Source organism: Achroia grisella, unplaced genomic scaffold (assembly GCF_030625045.1).
Source record: "Achroia grisella isolate CSIRO2021 unplaced genomic scaffold, CSIRO_AGI_Agris_v1 utg1173, whole genome shotgun sequence".
Classification (NCBI taxonomy): Eukaryota; Metazoa; Arthropoda; class Insecta; order Lepidoptera; family Pyralidae; genus Achroia; species Achroia grisella.
The window spans coordinates 518,350-532,118 of NW_026712589.1; the positions used below are offsets into that span (position 1 = coordinate 518,350).

The 13,769-nt window shown below is 31.7% G+C and overlaps 1 protein-coding gene across 1 annotated transcript in view; it reads left to right on the forward strand.

Annotated features, from left to right (window-relative positions):
* The window catches only part of LOC131851104 (glutamate receptor 1-like), a 124,639-nt gene that overhangs the window by 63,624 nt on the left and 47,246 nt on the right, over positions 1-13,769 (forward strand). The gene's annotated exons all lie outside the window — the stretch shown is intronic.

The following is a 13,769-nucleotide window of genomic DNA, read 5'->3' on the forward strand; positions in this document are numbered from 1 at the left end:
GTTTAATTCCGCTACCGTTAGCATGTGTGAGACCACAAATATTCAGTGCGGAAACCTGACCACCGTAGGGACATTCTCCGTTGACGCTCAACTTCCAACAGTTATTAATCCTACACGCACATTGATACAAAAACGTAACTTTAATATTTTTTAAAAATGTTTTTTTATTGTTACATACATAGCTCGTGTACATTGTAGCTAATTTCAAATCTAAAACTCAATTCAAAAAAGACAATTCTCACTACAATTGAGAGATATAACAACTGAGGTATAATATTAAGCCCAGAAATCACATTAGCAATTCAATAACAAGTTCTTTACCGATAGAAATACAGTAACAAATTGAGTTTCGCAGTTGTGTCAAAATAAATGTATCTCGCAAAATCAATTTCGGTAGGACACTAGACCGCATCTTTCTAATCCCATTTGTAACATATAAGCAAGTACCGGAATATAGGGTGAGAGGAGCGAGAGAACAGAAAAAGATCCCATCAAATGAAATTGGTGAAGAAATAGGGATAGTGTAATGCAAACCACAGATGGGGTCGATGCCACCTATCATGTAACATAAGTGGTATGATATATATGTACTTGCACTTTTATATCTTATTAATATTAGCACTCAAATTCGTCTATACTCGATTCGATTTAAAAGATGTATTATTTTAAGAATTTCTATTTTATATAATAAATGAATTAATTATAAAATGGTACAACCCTATCCATTCTGCTTTGCTATATCATAAATACTAATAGTATGAATATGAAATTATGATTAGGGTACTGGCACCACTAGTCAACCTTTTATTGGTAAGTCTGGGTTCAAACTTATATAAGAAAATATTAGAAAGAGTAAAATGAATGTCTTTTGTATAATTTAACTTACTCATTTATTAAACTTTGTTACAAAATTAACAAAAATTACAAATTATCCTTTAATAAAGTGAAAAATACTTTTTAACAAAATAAGGCACTTTTCACCCGTGCTCAGCCGCCAAAAACTAGTACTCAGCCATATTGCCTCCAGTTTGAGTACTGGTGCGGGGCCGACTACTAGTGCCAGTACCCTATCAATTGTAATGTAATTATTGATGTTTTTTAAGAATGTTTTTTTTACATAAATACTGTAATTATTTATATAAAAAAAAACATCTATTAAAAAGAGCAACACACAAGTTTCTTGCTCATTCTTTTTGTGATGAATCTGCATTCCGAATGAGTGGTAGAATCAAAATATGATTATTCAAAAGTGCTTGTAATGAGTTTATTTAAATAAAGAATATTTCTATTTCTATTTAATGAAAATAAAAAATCACAAATATTATTTTATTGTATGAACTGTATACTTTCACGGCTGTTATCCAAGATAGGATAGTCAAAAACATTATTAACTGTTAATTTTATTAGATATATTTTCCAATCATGTATCCAATTTATTCACTCCTTTTACAATAGTCGCTTCTATTTAATATGTACAGAATTAACTTACAGTTTCACTTTTGCTGAATGATTTGTTAGTTCCGGTATCATGCTTTCGTCTTTACCAATCATGAAATTCTTACTAATATTAATATAATATTGTAAAAACGAAATTGTATCCATTTATGTCTGTTTATTGTATACCACTGAATAAATTAATCTCAACGAAAGTTTATGTGATGACAGATTATGACGATTCAGTAGGATAAGTCCATCATTATAGACTAATACTACTTATCTAAAAAAGCAGGAGAAGTCACGGCTAACAGCTAGTCTATCATTACCATTCATATGCCGATATAGCTAACGATTCGATAGTAAAACAGATGCGTGAACGAAGTTGGTAACAAAATATTTTGACAGCAATTTTATAATTTACGTAAACCGGACCGACGACGATTCGCGCCATACTTTTGGGTCATAACGACGTCGTTAAGAAGGTATCACATAAATGTCCCGGTTATTAAGAGGACTTGTAAAAGTTCTGACTCTGACCGACGTTCGTTTAAAACGAGCAATCCGAAAATTATCTTTTACAACACCTGAGTGCCGAACTTGTAGCTTCAGTTGGCCAATGTCACTTACATTTATGGTTCTCATTTCACTAAACTGTGTCATTTAAAGTTTAAGACTATCAAAAAAAGGATAAGCTATAAATAGAGATCGTCATACTTCATATCCATAGACAAAATCGCCTCCCATCATATTCCATCCGCCATAATCCATAGACAAATTAGCAAAAGAATGATCATAAAAAAGAGACTATATTACGGTTTCTTATAAATCAGCCACTAGTGTTTCAGGCATCCATAGACTACGGTAACCGTTTACCATCAGATGGGGTGTACTCAGATATGACACCTAATAGGGTTTAGTGGTAGAAGATGACACTCTACGCTAGCCCCAAATAGTGTGACATTGTATAACAAAGTCTGAAGGTGTTATTAAATCTAGAACCTCTCCCCTCAAAGAAAAGGTCTCCTGTCCTTTCTCTGATTTTGTGATATCGCATTTTAATTTTAGTGTTAAAACACGAAATTCTAATGGAAGTGGAGTTGGGGTTAAAGTTATTGATATTTGTTTAACGTCATGAATGGAACTTTAGGGGATGTAGTATATACCAGTAATTTTGTCGTAACGTCGGTAGCGTATAAAATAATCACTATCACGTTATATAATATGTCTAATTGTAAATACACATGGAAAAAATGACAATGTCTTGCCCTGATTCAGTCAGCAACAGTCTTTTACAGGTCTTATTGGATAGTGCAGCCTTAGTGAAAGAGGAAATCTAACTACAAATTAATAATCAAACATCTAACTACAAATTAAAAATTATATAAAAGAACATCTATTAAAAAGAGCAACACACAAGTTTCTTGCTCATTCTTCTTGTGATGAATCTGCATTCCGAATGAATGGTAGAATCAAAATAAGTCTATTCAAAAGTGCTTGTAATGAGTCTATTTGAATAAAGATTATTTCTATTTCTATTTCAATCGAGCATCGCGAGCTATAGGGGCACCTATGCTATGCTTAACAATCACGGTTCAAGAGTAACAACCAACACCACAACAACAATTGAAACTGCTTTATTTACTAACAAATAACAATTATGAATAATTCATGTATAAAAAGTAGACATGATATATGTAAAGGAAATGCCATTAAACTTTAAATACACAAGGCACTTGAGAACAAAAAGGCTAATTTCACATTTACTCGTATTGCCTTAGTGTTCTACAACCGGCAATTAAATGTCGCATTGAACTCACCTGTTTAGTCTCTGCGAAGTCTGCGGACTCCATGTTGGCATGTGATCGCTCCTGCCTCTCCATAACTCAGAAAACATCAGATAAATAGTTTGTGTAACAGATAGTATCTTAATCTAGGAGTAATTTTCCAGAACTGTTCTATGACGCGTGCAGGTATAACTTAACTTTCTTTAGCCTATATTTTGCCTCATATTTGGCTTTATATTCTATCAAATATCAATTCAAATTCCTCAGCTTCTTTTAGATTAAATATACAAAACAAAACAAACAGTTTTTGTCTGTTTATTATATTATATGTGTATGTAGGGAGATGAGTACTGATGGCCGTGTTATACTAGGAGCGTTCGAAATGTAATTTTGGCAACAACTCAGCTAATGGTTAACAAAACCGCAACGCTGTCATCTCGACAATCAAAAGCCTTTAATTCTTCGCGTACTGGGAGCTACAATTATACAGTCTTATATTTAAGATGAAATTCGTGAAACTAAGTTTACATTTCAGTTTTCTCATGTCATATTACATTTAGTGTATTTCATTTCTAACGGTAATACCATGTAATATATAATTTGACGGCCTCGGTGGTTTAGTCGTTTAGCATACCGCCTTACTTCCGATGGTCGCTGGTTCGATTCCTCGAATGGCCGAAACATTCATGAGTATGATTGTTTGTATTGATCAGGGTGCTTTCTATGTATAATATTTATATATTTATGAAAATAAATATGTATGTGTCTGTTGTTGTCTGTCACAATGTTTATTTGATATTAAAGTTCTGTATACAAAAAATATATAATAAAATTATTTAAAAAAATATAATATATCAACTATAAAAGTATGTGGCCAGTACGTCAGCAACAGTGTCTAATATCCCTAACACAAGCTTTAGCTAACTTAACACAATCATGAATGGCAATATATGCAAAAATGTAATATATGTAGTAGTATATTTTTGGATAACAATGCAAAATTTCACTATTGCAAATAATTTATATGAGCTAGTATATGAAATAGGTATAATGTAATATAGATTATTACCAGGCCCCCAAACGAATACATGTGATGTAGGTTGTATAAAATACGAGGCTTATATTACACTAAATAATCTAAAATCATACAATGTTTAGATAACTGCTTATAAACATAATTAAATTAAATTGAATATATCCATCAGAATCACTACTAAGATGACTTACCCATCTTGGTCCTATTATGTGGTCTCTCGGGTCGCCAGACCTACATTAGCCAGAAAGCTATGTATTTGCATAAGTTGTTCTATTGAAAATTAATAATAAGTAACTGTTATGACTTAAATCAAATCAAAATTCATTGACTCATCTAGGACATTTTAGCCGCTTATGAACATCAAATGTTTTGAATTATATTTTCATCTCTACCTTAACAACATTTCTTAAAATTAATATTTCGTCTAATAGTCTACTTCATCTCATGACTTCACGATTAGATTCTAATCGTTATTTGCTAACAAACTAATTATAATTATCAAAGTTAATCAAATTAACCCAATTACGATGGGGTTAAGTACTTTCAGTAAATTACTAACATTGGAATTTGATTATAGTACAATTATTTTTTAAGTAGATAAGTAATCATTTCTACATTATTTATTAAAAAATTAGCCTCGTCGTGGCATTAAAATAAAATTTTTAATCCATATAAATATACTTTTTTATCACCGTCCTGTTCTTAAAATTACTTCAGTTGAGAAAAATTTGTATGAAGCTCGATTCGTAAATTCTATTTCGTAATATTTTAAGTTGTTTTACATTCTTAAAAAATAAATAATGTTCAATAAAATAAATCAAAATAACTCTATTACACCTTTATGACCTGTGAGGGAAGGAGATCAAGACGAGCAAAGAAAACGGCACCTATTTAATCGTAAAATATTGTAAATGACTTTTATGTCACATGTAAAACAATATAGTTTTATAAAAAATATAAACAAAAAAAAAAACAGTTTCTAACATGACCAACACGCAAAACGAATATTGATCAATTTTGGTATAAATTCAACATTTAACAAATCACATCGCATCAAAGTTCGTTAATAAAAGAAAAAGATAGTAGATAACTCGAAGTGTAACGCAGACAAATCCAGCCCTCGTCCATATCAAACGAGTATCGAAATTATGATGTCCTGAGTCGAGGTTTCGAATCTTTAGCGGCCTAATGGATAGTCCATCAGGCTGGAGTTGGCCTGCAGCTGCCATAAGTTCTTCAGTGGATTTGAAAGTCTCAACTCCCTATCGTCCTGCGAAGCTGTAAAGACCAACAGCGGCCAACAGCATTTGAGTAGTCCGAAAAATAATACAGATGATGTTGCGCGAGATTAGTGTTAACACAATATTATAAAGAATTTCACTCTAGCGTTTAACCTAAAACAGTAAAAGGATAAAAAGCTACTAATAGCGATTTGTTTATTTTCCCGCGTTATCTCCTATTCCAACAAGATATGACATCTTGTATTATCTGTATCGAAAGTTGATAAGAGGCCACGACTCGCAGCTGACGTCACAAGCTATTAGTTGGACGACATTGGAAAACCTCAAGGGTCGCGAGTTGAAATGCGGCATATGGTGTGAATAGTCGGAGAGAGGGGAAAGTTTCACCACACGCCACCGCACATTTGTCTCTTAACAGTGAAACTGTTTGGGTTATCCGTTTGTTGGTCAGGCTTAGTAAGTCACGGCTCAATCCGTTGAGTTTATATTAATTATGATTTAATATTATATATCTTCAACCGATTTACTTTTAATGGAATAGTTTATCGGATTACTCTAAAGGTATACTCTGACGAGGCACCAGTGTAATTTTATAGGATGAGGTTGAAATTTAAGAGCACAAACCTGCTACAGTATCTTGAACTATTTTTTTTTAATTAGTCATTATTCCTGACAGGATACATGACATATATATACGACATAGTAGGAGGCTAGCCTATTATCATATTAGTTTAATTTGTTATTGGTGTTTCCATCGGCAAAGCAATAATCTTTATTTGACGTGAATTGAAAGTTCTAAAGTTTCGGATAATAGTGTAAAAGCATGTAAATAGGCTATTACATACAGGAACTTCACAAAACCCAACAGGGCGTCTCTTCACGAACTTATATAGTCCCTAAATTATAGCAAGAAATACCTATAAAAAACGGTAATTTTAATTTGACGTGAATTTAAAGTTCTTAAGTTTCGGATAATAGTGTAAAAGCGTGTAAATAGGCTATTACACACAGGAACTTCACAAAACCCAACAGGGCGTCTCTTCACAAACTTATGTAGTCCCTAAATTATAGCAAGAAATACCTATAAAAACGGTAATTTTAATTTGACGTGAATTTAAAGTTCTTAAGTTTTGGATAATAGTGTAAAAGCGTGTAAATAGGCTATTACACACAGGAACTTCACCAAACTCAACAGGGCGTCTCTTCACAAACTTATGTACTCCCTAAATTATAGCAAGAAATACCTATAAAAAACGGTAATTTTAATTTGACGTGAATTTAAAGTTCTTAAGTTTTGGATAATAGTGTAAAAGCGTGTAAATAGGCTATTACACACAGGAACTTCACAAAACCCAACAGGGCGTCTCTTCACAAACTTATATACTCCCTAAATTATAGCAAGAAATACCTATAAAAAACGGTAATTTTAATTTGACGTGAATTTAAAGTTCTTAAATTTCGGATAATAGTGTAAAAGCGTGTAAATAGGCTATTACACACAGGAACTTCACAAAACCCAACAGGGCGTCTCTTCACAAACTTATGTAGTCCCTAAATTATAGCAAGAAATACCTATGAAAAACGGTAATTTTAATTTGACGTGAATTTAAAGTTCTTAAGTTTTGGATAATAGTGTAAAAGCGTGTAAATAAGCTATTACACACAGGAACTTCACAAAACCCAGCAGGGCGTCTCTTCACGAACTTATGTAGTCCCTAAATTATAGCAAGAAATACCTATAAAAACTGTAGCCACTCACCTGCAATTTAATCCAGAGCACTGTTAAAGAACAATACGCCCAACGAGTTTGCAGACGATGAGGTCTGAATAGCAGGAATATGGAGACAGTCGATTGTGGGATATAACGACGTCACTCGGCAAACAGTTTATATATCAGATGGGATCTTCATCTATACATATAAATAAAACTGGAGTGTCTGTTTGTAACATTGAAATAACCGTTTTTTACTATATGCATGTGAATATAAATACGGTACATACACTAAAATAACATATTTTACAATTTTTGTCTGTTTGTCTGACTATCTGTTTGTTGCGGCTAATCTCTGAAAGACCGATAGACTGCTAGACCGATTTTGACGACACATTTTTTGGAACAGCTAGTCTAAGAATAATTTTCTAGACCTGTTCTGTAACACGTGTAAAGTAATAGAATAAATAATTATATAATGTATAAATAGTGGATTTTTATACATTATAATATATAATAATATTACAACAATATTTAATTCTTATGACATTTTATTAACAAATAACAAAAGATGGCGGGTATTCTCTTTTTTTAAAAAAATGATCATTTTTTAGCGGCCAGTTATAAATTTCTAAACTCTAGTTTTAACATTTTAAGCATAATTTAGTAAATAGATAAAGGATAGATTATAGTATAGAATAGAATTTTATCTATATTTCAATTGTTTGGTACTTATATCAAAGGCTGGTTTATTATTACTACTTTTTATTTATAACTAGCTACTCGCCCTGACTTCGCACGGGTGTACATGAATTATATATATAAACATGAATTATATATGGTCACTCTATTCTCCCAAATTTGAATTTTAATAACTGTATTTATCATAAACATGTTCCACTATTATTTGAAAAAAATTACGAGCTGAGTTTCTTGTCAGTTCTTCTCATCTCGATATCATTCCGAACTGACGGTAGATTTGACATATCATAAGAGTCTGTAATAGACCTACATGAATAAAGATATTTTGAATTTGAATTTGAATTTGAAATCTTCCTCTAGAATCACTCAATCTATTAAAAAAATCGCTTCAAAATCCGTTCCGTAGTTTTAAAGATTTATGCAAACATAGGGATAGACAGACAGCGACAGTAACTTTGTTTTATATCATGTAATGATAATTTAATAGGGTTATCTTATATATAAAATTCTCGTGTCACAGTTTTCGTTCACATACTCCTCCGAAACGGCTTGACCGATTCTCATGAAATTTTGTGAGCGTATTGAGTAGGTCTAAGAAATTTTTCATCCCCCTAAATGTTAGGGGTAGTCCACCTCTAAATTTTTTTTTTATCTTAAGGCAAATCAACTTTTGCCGGGACAGCTGGTATATGTATAACATAACCTTAAGTAATGAAACAGGAAATGTGTTATGAATGACTGTTTGTTGGACAATCGTAATCTGGCCTCCATTTCAGTTCAATTTTACACTCAGTTTACACTAATTAATAATTACTAACTTCGGACCAATTCTGTGTATGAGGGGAAATTCATATCAAGTTTTAGTATTTATACATCTAACAATACCCACCCTCATTTCATTATAGAGTATAAACATTACTAACTTAGGCCACTCGTGGTACTTGAATTAACTTCTTAAAGCTTACTTAAGTATTCGAAATTACTTCCATAATTTGCTTATGATTGTTATTTAAATCTTATCAGTAATTTAGTAATTTTATGGTATATTATTAACTTAGCTAGGAAAATAAATTACGGCTGATTTAAATGTTTATGACAAAATGTTGTTTATATATAAATAAATAAATAAATGATCCTGAACTTTCAACATAGCGCCATATAGTCCCACTGTAAACAGAGCTTGTGTTATAGCTACAAGACAACTGTTATAAATAGTTTATTTTTTGTTGTTATACATACATACGTAACATAGAAAACACCCAGACTGATATAAACAGTAATATTCATGAATACACATGCGAGGAATCGAACCGTGACCATCGGAAGTTAAAACGGTGTGCTAAACCGCTAAACCACTGAAACCAAAATTTATTAAACTTAAGACATTGCATTATCATATGTACTGCGTGAAAGATGATATAGCAAGAAAGAGAGTGAATAACGAAATTACTATGAACAGGAATGAATAAAAAAGAAAAACATAGTACGTCGATCCCATACGAATGGAGTAAAGAAGAAGCGTATGATGATATCACATTATCATATGACGTTCGTGATAGCGCTGATGCATTGTCATCCTTTGAAACTGAGGTATCAAATATACAAGATGTTACCGGACTCAAATATGTAATATAGAGGAACATATAGAGACGACTTAAATCAGTTTACTACACTTTTTCTATACAAATGTTTTCTATACAAAATGTTTTTACATTCCTTTAAATTGTCAAGAAGTTTTTAATTAATTTAAAATGTTTGAAAACATTCCAATTAAATTTTTTGTTGTTTTATCACGTTATTAACAAGTCTTCGAATTCGAGAAACAATAAGTTGGCGTAATTGAATATAATAAAAAATACTCCGTCGCATCTCTGATTGTTTTTTTTACTTACTTAACAAAATATATGACTGTTTTATTTTGTTACCCAAGTAAATATTAATTTATTAGTCAACTTTGCACTTTAGCAGTTTTTATTCAGAGAAAATTCTTAAAAATGTTATTCTGAACAACATTTATTATTAGAAAGAGCAACACGCAAGTTTCTTGCTAATTATTCTTATGAAGAGTCTGCATTTAGAACGAGTGGTAGAATCATAAAAATATTACTATTTAAAAGTGTCTATATAAAAACACGATAATATTTTCCTGACTCATTCATAAAAGAATCTCTTAACTTTTATTATACATACATAGTATTATATATCCGTTTTTACTCTTCTGCTGGTCTGCGGGAATCAAAATATTGTCATCGATCAAAACTTCCTGACTTCTACGACATTGGCCGATATTAAACTTTTAATGTAAAATATATGAGTGATGTTAAATAATTGATAAAATAAATGTATCATCATGACTATTATTCCAGATGAGATATATATGCTCCTGGCACTTGTAAATATAATAATATAATCCTAAATAAAAATTGATACATAAGCTTTTTTCATCTCATTTTTGATCATTGGTAGGGGACGAGCCTACCGTCACCTGGGTAGATTTTATGGTTTGTAAATACTTCCTTACAACGACCTAAGAGTTAGTCAGAAATTAAAATTAATACAAATCATATTTTAATATTAGCCTTTTTTGAAATCATAACATCTTATATGTAAATTTAGTTATCTACGAGTACTATTTCACGACAGGATTGCTCCCAAAAAAATGATATTTGAATTATGCCCTCTCACCATTGCCTTTCCGGTCCCTATATAGGTCCCTGTAAACAACTATCACCCTTTTCTACATTTCATTCAATGAATGAAGATACACTGAATTTTACGACTGAAAATTGAGTGATTGAGGATTCTAAATGGCTCTTCTGAGCAGCGATAGACGCACGTGGGGTCTCCGGGATCGCATGGGACGTGATCAGGCTGCATGAAAAGTAGGCAATCATGAGATTTATTCCTTGTTGATATTTTATATGTTATATAATACGTTTTGGGATTGCTATGTGTGTCGTATTGGATGGATTGTGTGCAAAGGAAGAAGAAGAAGAGAATATGATTTGATATTAGAAGTCAATATACATATGGATACCTAAATAATGAGATGTTTTCTGTACAATAAGTTTCAAGATTGATTAGTTTATAGCGTATTAGATGAATTGTGTGAAACTGTGTATGATTGTATATGATTGAAACAGAAAAGAGAAAGTCAATGTCCAAATGGAGAGCGAAATAATGAGTAATTTTGTATATTATAATATTCAACATTGTTATGAGTATATCATATTGGATGGGTTGTGTGAGTTTTAAAGTGAGAAGGGAAAATCAGGATCCACATGGAACGGATTCCAAATTGACAAGAAGTTATAAGATATCTTCTATACAATAAGTTTCATGTTTGCTATGTATGTATCATTTTGGATGGATAGTGTGAATCCCTTTCACATATGATTGTACGTGATTTAAATTATTAAATGGATCTTAACACGAATAATTTTATGGCAAATAAACTAATCGAAACATCGAGAGAGGTAAATACCTTTACCAGCGATCTATGCTCGGCTCGGCTCGGTGCTCGGCTCCCTACGAGACAGACTGCGGAATACTGAGATCAGAAGACGCACTGGAGTTACCGACATCATCCAAAGAATCGCGCAGCTAAAGTGGCGTTGGTCATGTATGCCGAAGCAAAGACAACAGATGGACATACAGATCCTTAATGTGGCGACTTAGAATGGGAAGCAGAAGCATAGGCAGACCAACTGCCAGATGGTCTGATGATATCAGGAAGACGGCAGGATCGACCTGGACAAGACACGCCACAGACAGACTGAAGTGGAAAATTATGCAAGAGGCATACGTCCACCAGTGGATAAATATATGCTGAAAGAATAATTTAAATAATGTATATTGAACACGAAAATTTAAAAGTAACTAAATGATTATACGTGGTTTAAAGTGAGGAGTCCTTGTTCAGACTAAATTATATTCACTTAATATCGAAAGAAGTAAAACCCAGAGCGATATTTCTTATTGACCGCCGCTGTCTGTTCGTTTATAAATTTTAAATGGATTTGAAATGGATTTTAATGCAGTTTTCAGCGATTGATAAATTAATGCAAGAGAAAGGTTTTTATGTATAATATATGAATGTTATACTATAGAACAAGCCGAGAATTTCAAATTAGTACTGCATCCGTGCGAATGCGGGACGGGTCACCATTTTTATATTGAATTATGTAAAAATCCGAACCGTCTTGAAAACAAACAGTATATTGAAGAAATTTGTTACTTTCAGATCGATATGTGCATTGTGATATTATACTAGCGGTATACCCAGACACGCTTATGTTAGTACTAAGTTTCATTCAATACTGTCAAGCAATTTAGAAATGATGGAGTATCAAATGTCCAAATATCCTTAGAAAGTTTCACATTTATAATATTAGTACGATAAAAGTCATTTTCTTGTGAAGAAAACGTTATGCCTATGATAAAATTTACAACTTGCAAAGTGAGTTATTATCACTCAGATAACACGGTGGAAAGAACCTCATTAATGAGCGAAAGAAGTGTAAAAATTGTAAAAGTTTGCCCTGTCTTTAAATAATACAAAATAAATAATATTTATAGGATATAATAAGACATGGCCTCGGTGGTCAAGGTGTTAAGAATACAGCTTCACAATCGATGTTCACGAGTTTGTTATTTTGATGACTACAGATTATTATTAGCGTAATATTTTTTATTTATATTAAATTTCTTTTGTATACGTTATGTATTTAACGATTCACATTCTATGCTTAAATTTATTTTAATTAATATATTTATACTCATACTTTTGCAGGCAACTGTCGCCATTATATAAACAGAACTACATATATATCTTATATGCATTATGCTTTGTAATTTTAGAGGATAATGTATTATGTGTTATATCTTATTATTGGGTAATTATTTTACCGTATGTCCTTTTTCATATATAATAAACCATATAAAAAAGTCACTTAACTGAAAATTAGGCCAGACAGATTGCCTACTTTGTAGAATAGATTATTATACTTAATAATGTATTTTCTTGAAAATAACTCTGGATACTTCATCATTGTGTGAAGTTCTTCATAGTTCTGATAGTTCTAAGCTAAGCAGAGCCTTTTTTATGGGTACTAGATAATTAATATAAATAATTAGATATTCTTTTGTAAATACATACATAATATACACAGAATACAGCCATACAGACACAAATGCGGAGAATGGAACCCGTGACCATCGGCAATAAAGCAATGTACTAAACATCTAGACCACCGACGCCGCCAAATATACTTTCTTGGATCTCCCTTTCACGTAGTGCGAAAGAGTTATTTTTTTATTTTTTTACCCCTTCAGAGCACGCTTTGTCCCTTTTTCGTTTCGCTTGTTTTATATGGGGCGTTTAATTCAATAGAATTCGTGTGGACTCGAATTGGTTTAGGAGTGCTGCAAAATAGACGACACCTAAATACTTGTGGCAACGTCAATGTTATATTATTACATTTATATTTTCCTCACGCGTACGAATTTTATTGGTTTATATTCCACGAGTATAAATTATTGCTGTCAATATTGTTGATGGTGTAGAAACATTTTTTATGTGTCTTTTTCGATTTGTCTGTAACAATTGCTTATTGTATGTAAAAAAGATTATTTTTAATATTACTATTTGTACTATCACACTAGTGTAAATGTAAAAAATTAACGTACACTTTTAGATCTTCGCGAAAACTATACCCGTATAAATATGTAATTATGTATTGATCTGGCTTTTTAACCATTTGATTAAATTCATATTAAATATATAAAATTTTCAATTTTTTTTAGTTATTAAAAAAAATTATAAGAAAATGGTATGTCTTATGCAAATAATTGTTTAC